Here is a 10,000-nt window from a genome sequence, read left to right as displayed (position 1 = left end):
TAGATTTTTTGCTTTTACCCCCGGAAGGTGAGTCACGAAAAGGAGTGTGAAGATTATCCTTTGCCACTGGTGTCGAGAACCAATTCACGGCTCTCGACAGGAGGCAAAAAATTCTAGGAAAGCCTGAAGCTCACTTTAGCTGTGTTAAAAGGGTGTTTGAAATTCCAAAAAGACAAAGTAGTTTTTAGCATGTTTGTCTAGCTGTTATTCATATTTTATGACCTCGAAACAGGTTCCGGCGCCTCATTTTTCAGTGAGACCTATGGAGGGAATGAGCAGAGGCGGTGTTAGGACAATATTAGAATGTTTGGATATAAATATTAAGGAGAACTCTCTTTCTCTTTATACTTAATTTATCCTAGGCAAGGTTGAACAAAAAAGAAAAAAAAGATCCAAGATAGTCCATTGAGAGTTTCTTCATTTCATTCGCGAGTTTGGATTCTCAGTTTCTATGAGTAAACTTGTCCGAAAATATTATGGGATGGAGGCAATAAAATGATCGAGATAGGCCGTTCTCTTTATTCCTGTTGTGGCTAAATTGAGGAATGATCCTCTTGAACCTTTAGTTAAATCGGTGGAACTTCGGAAGTTCAAACTTGGTGCAAATGCATCGTCGTTGAGTGGGCTGACATGAGCCTCACCTCACAGTATATATTTTATATTTGTAGTCATAAATTTACTTAACAGCCTTATTTATCTTATTTGTTGTTATTTATATTATTTTTTATCTTTCATTTTGCTTTCATACCGCATTCATTACTTCTCAGTTTCCCTTCTGTACTGACCTTGGGCTTGTAGCATTCTACTTGCTTGTCCAACTAGGTTGCAGCTTGGCTAATTATAATCAGATGGTTTTTTACCTATATGAAGTATAGTAAACATTGCACAAAAATATCTTTCCAGTGCATTACTATCCTAATACTATTCTCCTTGCATTTTAATACATTTTTATTTCTTTATTAATTTATTGATTTATTTTTTCTTTTTTAATAAGTGGGATCTCTTCTTTTTGGAAGCTGGAATTTCAAGTCAATCTACCCCGTGCGCTTATTCCATATGAATAGGTTTCATCTACTGAATAATAATAATAATAATAATAATAATAATAATAATAATAATAATAATAATAATAATAATACTCTGCCCCAAAATAGACAGATATAAGATTTTTATATGAAATGAAATGAAGTAAATTCTTCTTTCTTTCATAGAGTGATGATCTAACGCTGGACCCAATCCTTCTGAACCCCATTTTGAATCCTGGCGTGAATGGAGGATTCCTTCATTTGCTTCCTATGATTGGATTTAACGATTTCAGTGAAAAGCGTATTCAGAAATATTGGGGCATCGAAACGATAAGGTTAATGCACAGACCGTTGCATTTGCATAAATTCCTTTTTTGTATGTATGTACACACACACATATATATATGTATACATATGTATATATATATATATATATATATATATATATATATATATATATATATATATATATGTGTGTGTGTGTGTTTATACATACATACAGACACTTATAATATATATATATGCAGTATATATATATTATATATATATAGATAGATAGATAAATAGATAGATATTAAGTCGTTAATGTTTACTGGATAATTCTATCAAGCATGAGAAAAGTTTCTCCGTGACTCGGTCAGTTCAGGTTATTGTCACTAGAGCAACACACACTCTCTCTCTCTCTCTCTCTCTCTCTCTCTCTCTCTCTCTCTCTCTCAGGTGACCGTAATGCATTAACCTTCCTCTAGACGCAACTTAATCTCATGCACAATATTATTCCCGGAATCCCGCAACCGCCACAAACGAACGAACGAACGTAGCAAGGAAGCGAGGAAGGAACGGAGTGACGGGAGGCGAAGAAAGTGGGCTCCGGCTCCCGAGGACTATACATCAAGTGGAATTACATTCCGTGACTCGGGCACCTGGCCTTATATCCCCCAAATCATATTCCCCGTTATAAATGGAGCATCGGGGGTTCTGTGAGCAATGGTTGGGAGAGGAATCGTTATTATACTGGAGGCTTTGACCTTCCTCACCTCATGTCTTCGTGAGTTTCCTCGCCTCGGTTCGGGCACTGATTTCGCCCTCGGGAATTAATTAATGTGTTTGGCGAAGTTCCTGCGAGGTGGCTGTTGTCGAGGACGACTTCTGTTGCATATACACATATACACTAATATTTTCTCCATCTGACGTCACTTCGTCCCGTTGTGCATACACTGTCCTCACTGCTACTGGCTTTCTTACGTTCATTTTGAGTCCCATCTCATTAATTACCTTCAAGAGTCTGTGCCTCTCTTGAATGTATTTTAAGGTTTTCAGATCTCTTTTCCCTCTATCTCAGTTTTGGCGTATATCCTGTGTAGAAACTGTATTGCCAAAATCAGAATATTCTAATCACCTGTTAACCATAACAACAATACTAGTTCATTTTTTATCTGAAGGAGACCCTTCCCATCAGAAATTCTATTACCTCAGCGCCTAAATTTTCTAAAATGCGAGCGCTAGACTTCCAAGGCAATTACCGTGATTCATTTTCCACAGATGTTTAGAATATATCTTTTATGAGAGCCTTTCCTAAACCAGAATGACTTTCCCCTCAAGTTTTTCTTACCACAAGGAGAGTGTGCACACTTAAACTCGACTGATAGTACAGAAACTTCTCATAGCCTGTTTAGGCAATTATGATTAACTGAATTGCCAAAGAATATATATATTCATATACACACACATACTAAAGAATACATATATATTCATATATACACACATACTAAAGAATGCGTATATATTCATATATACACACACATTCCAAAGGATACATATATATTCATATACACACACATACCAAAGAGTACATATATATTCATATACACACACATATACAAAAGAATATATATATATATATATATATATATATATATATATATATATATATATATATATATATATATATATATATATATATATATATATATATATATATATATATATATATATTACATACACACACACACATACCTCACTAGTGAAACGTATTATAATGATCCTGTCGCGAGTATTTTTCCGAGGAATGGGGCAACGAAGGAGGCGTCATGGTACTGAAATTCGATCATATGAATGGCTTTTTGATGCTAAATTTTATAATATAGAGTATCTTGAATCTTGACCAATCGATATTTCTGGAAAAATGAGTTTATTCATTGCTTATTACTATCATTGCTTAAATATTATTTTGTTTGACTAGTTCTTAGTTACCCTATCTCTTGAACTTCGAAGAATCTTATTTTGTTTGACTAATTCTTAGTTCTCCTATCTCATGAACTTCGAAGAATCTTACTTTGTCTTACTAATTCTTAGTTATTCTATCTCATGAACTTCAAAGAATCTTACTTTTTCTTACTAATTCTTAGTTATTCTATCTCATGAACTTCGAAGAATCTTATTTTGTTTGACTAATTCTTAGTTATCCTGTCTCATGAACTTCAAAGAATCTTATTTTGTCATTTTTATATATATATATATATATATATATATATATATATATATATATATATATATATATTATATATATTGACTGAGGGTCAGAGTGCAAGTTCTTAAAGCACCAGTAAAGAGAGGGCAGTAATACAGTGTCCAATAAATAAAGGTCAATGGAGACGAAAACACGAGAGAAAACTTAACAATATTTATTACACAAAGCAAGAAAATAAACAGTCAGCCTTGTGACTACAGGACAAAATATGCAGTTCTTAAATAAATCTAGTAGGATTACCTGCCCTCTAAACTAAATCCCCTAAAAGACAGTAGAAAAATAGTACATAAGCAGTATCAAATAAGGGCCCAAATAACATACCTATAACTAAATAAGGTTAGGGAAGGAAGGAGGAGACATACAGAAAGAAAACACTTAAATTCCTACCTAATATTATAAAACTAGCTTAAACCTAAGATGAACAAAACCAATACCAAGGTGCAACAAAAGACTGCCAAAAAAGAACTCATTACAAAATACATATTATTAAATGTCTTGCCTTAATGAAGGCCGTGATCCCATGCACCAGGACTGCTATCAAGGGAAGACTCAGATACAGGTAACCACAGGTGAAGGACAAGTCAGAGACGCCCCTTGTTAATAAACCAGGGCAAATCCCTACCTGATATCATCTCCTCTACAGTCCTCCTTACGAGCCTGAATGCTCCCACTGCTGCAGCAAAAACGGGCGTCCTGGAAAAACACAATGCCAGCTGCTTTCGTCTCCGTAAGTGCAGGAGATAACGACTGCACTTACCACCTTAGAAACCTTTCCCACTAAGGTGGCAGCACACGAAGTCGCAGGTGACTAAGTCAATCTGCGACGCAACCAGGATACCTCAGTCACAAGTGACTAATATACACCTGTGAAGGCAGCTCCCATACGGCAAAATACAGTATTGACAACGCCGCAGGTGGCCGAAGTGTACCTGCGAAACAGCTCCTATATACATATACAGGATAGGCCTTCAATATTCCAGAAGCGCCAGCAGCATATCCGTCAGGGAGAATCAAAAGGCCCGAACTGAACTGGGTCGAAGAGCCGTGCTCCTCCAATGTCAAACGCTGGTCTTTTCACCAGCCACTGAAAAAATAAAAACAGAAAAAAACAAGCGTTAATGAGGCACTTACAAACATATAACGAGCGGGGGGAGGTTTAACTTGTCGATCAGCAGACAAAAGCAAAGCTTAAAATTAAAACCTTAATAACTAATATTCTTACGCTAAGTTTTACTCGACCAGCAGTAAGAAGGCTGAGAACTACCAACAAAGCAAAAGTGAATATAATTACGTTAATACATAATAATATATATATATATATATATATATATATATATATATATATATATATATATATATATATATATATATATATATATATATATATGAAACATTTGTCAATCTGACCTATGAATATCAGTCAAACTGCATGTATAAGGACTTATTGTTTTTTGTGTGTGAGTGTGTGTGTGTGTGGTGTTACTATTGTTCCTGTTCTTTAGCCTACATTATTCCTCCAACGCCTCATGACGTAAAAAGGACCTTACTAATATTTTCTCCACCTGACGTCACGTCGTCCCGTTGTGCATACTCTGTCCTCATTACTTCTGGTTTTCTTACATTCACTTTGAGTCCCATGTCATGAATTACCTTCAAGGGTCTGTGTCTTTCTTGACTGACCTAGGGAGCATCTAAATGGGAGACCCTGTAGCTTAGTCAGTACTACCATCTCCGAGATTTTCAGATCACTCTGCCATGCAGGTTTTCAGTTGTGGTCGAAGGGCGTGAGTTAGACCCCTTACTTCTGTTAGCGTTTTTTTAGTTTTCACTTTATCAAAATTTACCCCAGGCTCTCAGTAAAGCTGGACTCTTGATATAGAGTGCTTCTTTGTTCCTTCTCCACAGGACCGAACCACTCTAGATATTGGAGTGCTTCTTTGTTGTTTCCCCAGAGGACCGAACCACTCTAGACATAGAGTGCTCTTTGCTGTTTCCCCAAAGACCAAACCACTCTTAGATGTAGAGTGCTTCTTTGTTGTTTCCCCAAATGACCGAACCACTCTAGATATAGAGTGCTTTATTGTTTTTTCCCCAAATGACCGAACCATTCTAGATATAGAGTGCTTCTTTGTTGTTCCCCCAAATGACCAAACCACTCTAGATATAGAGTGCTTTATTGTTGTTTCCCCAAATGACCGAACCACTCTAGATATAGAGTGCTTCTTTGTTGTTTCCCCAAAAGACCGAACCACTCTTAGATGTAGAGTGCTTCTTTGTTGTTTCCCCAGAGGACCGAACCACTCTAGATATTGGAGTGCTTCTTTGTTGTTTCCCCAAAGGACCGAACCACTCTTAGATGGAGAGTGCTTCTTTGTTGTTTCCCCAAAGACCGAATCACCCTAGATATTGGAGTGCTTCTTTGTTGTTTCCCCAGAGGACCGAACCACTCTAGACATAGAGTGCTCTTTGTTGTTTCCCCAAAGACCGAACCACTCTAGATATTGGAGTGCTTCTTTGTTGTTTCCCCAAAGGACCGAACCACTCTTAAATGTAGAGTGCTTCTTTGTTGTTTCCCCACAGGACCGAACCACTCTAGATATTGGAGTGCTTCTTTGTTGTTTCCTCAAAGGACCGAACCACTCCAGATATAGAGTGCTTCTTTGTTGTTTCCCCAAAGGACCGAACCACTCCAGATATAGAGTGCTTCTTTGTTGTTTCCCCAAAGGACCGAACCACTGTAGATATAGTGTACATCTTTGTTGTTTCCCCACAGGACCAAACCAATTACAGTTCTAATTCTCTTCTCTTTACTCCATCTCTAGGTTCTACTTCTCTCCCCTGGATAGTGTTCTCGCTATTTCAGCTACGGTTCTTTTGAGGCAAAGAAAAAGTTCCAACCTATAACCATTCTGTTCTAAGATCAGTTGTCCTTGAAGAGCTTAGTTCAATGACAGTTTAGTTCCTTCTACTGTTACGATTCGAAGTCCGATCCTCGCTCCAGCCTTGAATGCTTTCATTAATACCGGAATGGAATGGAATGTAGAGTTTAGGCCTGTGCTGCCAAGCACTGGGACCTATGAGGTCATTGAGCGCTGGAAAGGAAATGGAGAGTAGGTAGGTTTGAAAGGTGAAACAAGAGGAAAACCTCAGCAGTTGAACTTTGAAATAACTGTTAGGAGAAGGTTGTGGGGGGACAGCAAGATGGAAGACAGATAATATGACAGAGGTATAGTAAAAGGAAATGAAAGGGGGTTGCAGTTAGGGGGTGAGGACACTGCAAAGAACCTTAGTAATGCCTACAGTGCACCTCATGAGGTGCACTGACGGCGCTACCCCGCTACGGGGAGATTTCGTTAATATCTCTCCTTTTGTAGACTCCGTTTCTGTGCTGTCGGTTTAGTGTCCGGGAGCATCTGTAAAAAAAAATAGTAATTCACCTGTCTGTTTGTCTGTCTACCACTGTCTGTTTGTCCGTCAGACCGTCGGCCCTCTTTATGTCTGTTTTCCGGATAAAATTGAAGATTTTAAAGCACTGTAATTTTAATTTCTACGAATATAAAAGGCTTCAGACTTCATACACCTCATTTTGTGGCTTATGGAGAACTAGTATTTTTTATAGTGGATCCTAGGTTGAGGTCAGAGTTATATATACCTGAATGTCTAAAGTCAAACAGGGATATAACCTTAGTTATAACTCTTGAACTATACCAAATAGAGGCTTAATGTTTATTGAAACTGATGAGAATGTCAGATTTAGAAGTCAAAGGTCAAATAGGGATTCAATTTTGTGCAAAACATTTGAACTCTGTGAAAAAGAAACTTCATATTTGGCGTGCATATACTGTTAATGCAAAGTCAGGTCAAGATTAGGGTAAAGGTCAAAGGTCATATAGGATTAGGTCATTGTGTCGCCCATCCCATCGGCTTTTGAATTTTAAACAACGCACTGAAAGTCATCGTCCTTTGCATGAAAAATCTTTGCCTTTACATTAAAAAAATCTTAGGGACTCCTCGGCCTGGGAATTTAAATTTATCAGTGAGAGGCATTAAGTGTTGCCTTCTAAAGAACATTAATATTTCATTACTTCTTCAGTAACAAATACGAAATTATAGTTTTTTTTTGTTATTTTTCGCATTTTTCTCTTTCCGTGCATTCCGGCATTCGTCTTTGCTCAGTAGCTTTTCGTTTTTATCTTTCGCCCCCTCCTTCTGCTGCGCCCCCCCCCAACAAGGTTCAGTAATATAGCCACTATAGAGCCCTTTGTTTATGAGACCTGGCACAAGAGCAATCTCTTATTTTGGTCGCGAATGGTCCAGTACAAGAATAAAGAAAGAAAAAAGAAAGAGAGGAAGAAAGTCGGTGGATGTTTTGTGTCCGAACGTTTTATGAATATTCTTACAACCGATACCCAAGGCCTTATCCGATACATTTATCCTTTTGAGGTGGGTTGGAGGGGGGGGATTAGGGGGTTAGGCCAACCTCCGTGGGTTCCTGGAGCTCGATAGAACCCGTCTCGTAAACATCCCCTTCGCCTCCCCCCTCTTCCTCCTCCTCCCCCTCCTCCTCCTCCCCCTCCTCCTCCTCAAGGTACCACAGCACTGTTCTATTACTTAACTGAAAAGACATATTGTCGATAGTCATCTGTGTCGGATGGGGTATTTGTCTTTTGTTCTTTATTATTTTTTCATAAGCGATACGCTCTTTCCTTTCTCCTCCTCCTTCTTCTTCTTCTTCTTCTTCTTCTCCTTCTTCTTCTTCTTCTTCTTCTTCTTCTTCTTCTTCTTCTTCTTGGGTAATTGCTTTGTTTGCTGCAGCCCTGTTAGGTGGAATTGGGCTCATGTCGAAAGCCTCTTTGAGTGAATTCCGTTGCACTATGATTATTGTTACCTGCGTCTCCTACCGCCAAAAATGACGGCAATATAAGAGAGGGTCGAAATGGCAAGTCCCGACCCTGAGGACGTTACGTAGCGTCCAGAGACTGACCCAGGGCTGGAAAACGGCATGTCTAAACGTGAGTATATTAAGCAGAGCTGATCGTTGTTAAAATGGAAAATATATACCTGAGAAGGTTATCGATTAGTTCCATTAGATTTTCGGATGACAGGGACGGGTGCAGATCCATGAGTTTTTTAGGTTTTTAGTTTTGCTTTCCTCTCTGGCGTTGGCGGAGGTTTGCTTTCTGCAAGTGCTTTCTAATTTCGCTGATGAAAATTTTCCTTAACTATTCGACTTCCCCGTAGGGGACTACTGCCGTCAGTGCACCTTATACGGTGCACTGTAGGCATTACTTAAGGTTTTTTGCAGCGTATCGTCTGCCCCTAGCTGCGACCCCTTTCATTCTTTTTACTGTACCTCCGTTCATATTCTGTTTCTTCCACCTTCCTTTCCACCCTCTCCTAAAAATTTATTCATAGTGCAACTGCAAGGTTTTCCTCCGGTTACACCTTTCAAACATTTCTACTCTGTTTCCATTTCAGTGCTGAATGACCTCGTAGGTTCCAGTGTTTGGCCTGAATTCTATATTCTGTTCTCTTCTAAACCCTTCGACTTGGATCACTGCTCTTCCACACCGCATAGCTATGGAAGACTCGTGCCAAAAATCATCCACACTTTCTTTCATTTATTAACTTGATGACTGTTCATCTTCAGAAGCATTGCAGCTCAAGGAAGCTACTGGAATGGAATTAATGCCCCCTTCACCCCTAAACCACCCCACCCCCCCGACGCAATGCACGCAGTTGCCAGTTCATTAAGCATAATGATCAGAAGGATTTCATTCAAACACTCATCATGACGGTTTCCGAGTCTTCAAAGGCAGCGGCGGCCTCCATTGAAATACACATCATTAGCCTCATTTAAAAGGTCACACACCAAAAAAAAAAAAGGGGGGTTGTATTTTCGGAAATGACGAGGCGTGGTTAAGGCAGCCAATTTGTTGGCGCGGGTGTGGATAGTGAAGATGAAAAGAAACACACACACAAAACACTTCTGATTTATATATATATATATATATATATATATATATATATATATATATATATATATATATATATGTATATGTAGTTATATATATATATATATATATATATATATATATATATATATATATATATATATATATATGTATGTATATATATATATATGACAGGAATTTCGACACACAATTACGTGTGGAACAGAAATAAATTTCTGAATCACATCAGGATCGAACCCAGGTCTTTCCACTAAAAGACCAGAGTGCTGCCAACTAGGCCACCAACTTCTTTTATGACTTGTGTTGGCCTGGTTGAGAGGATTTTGGTCTCTCATTTGAAAGACCTGGTTTCGATCCTGATGTGATTTAGAAATTTATATATATATATATATATATATATATATATATATATACATATATATATAAAGAAATATAGGCTTTAGAAGCAAAAACGAGCGGAAAACCATTCG

The sequence above is a fragment of the Macrobrachium rosenbergii genome, chromosome 56 (assembly GCF_040412425.1).
Source record: "Macrobrachium rosenbergii isolate ZJJX-2024 chromosome 56, ASM4041242v1, whole genome shotgun sequence".
NCBI lineage: Eukaryota > Metazoa > Arthropoda > Malacostraca > Decapoda > Palaemonidae > Macrobrachium > Macrobrachium rosenbergii.
The sequence above is the reverse complement of the archived record's forward strand: the minus strand, read 5'-3'. Positions refer to the sequence as shown.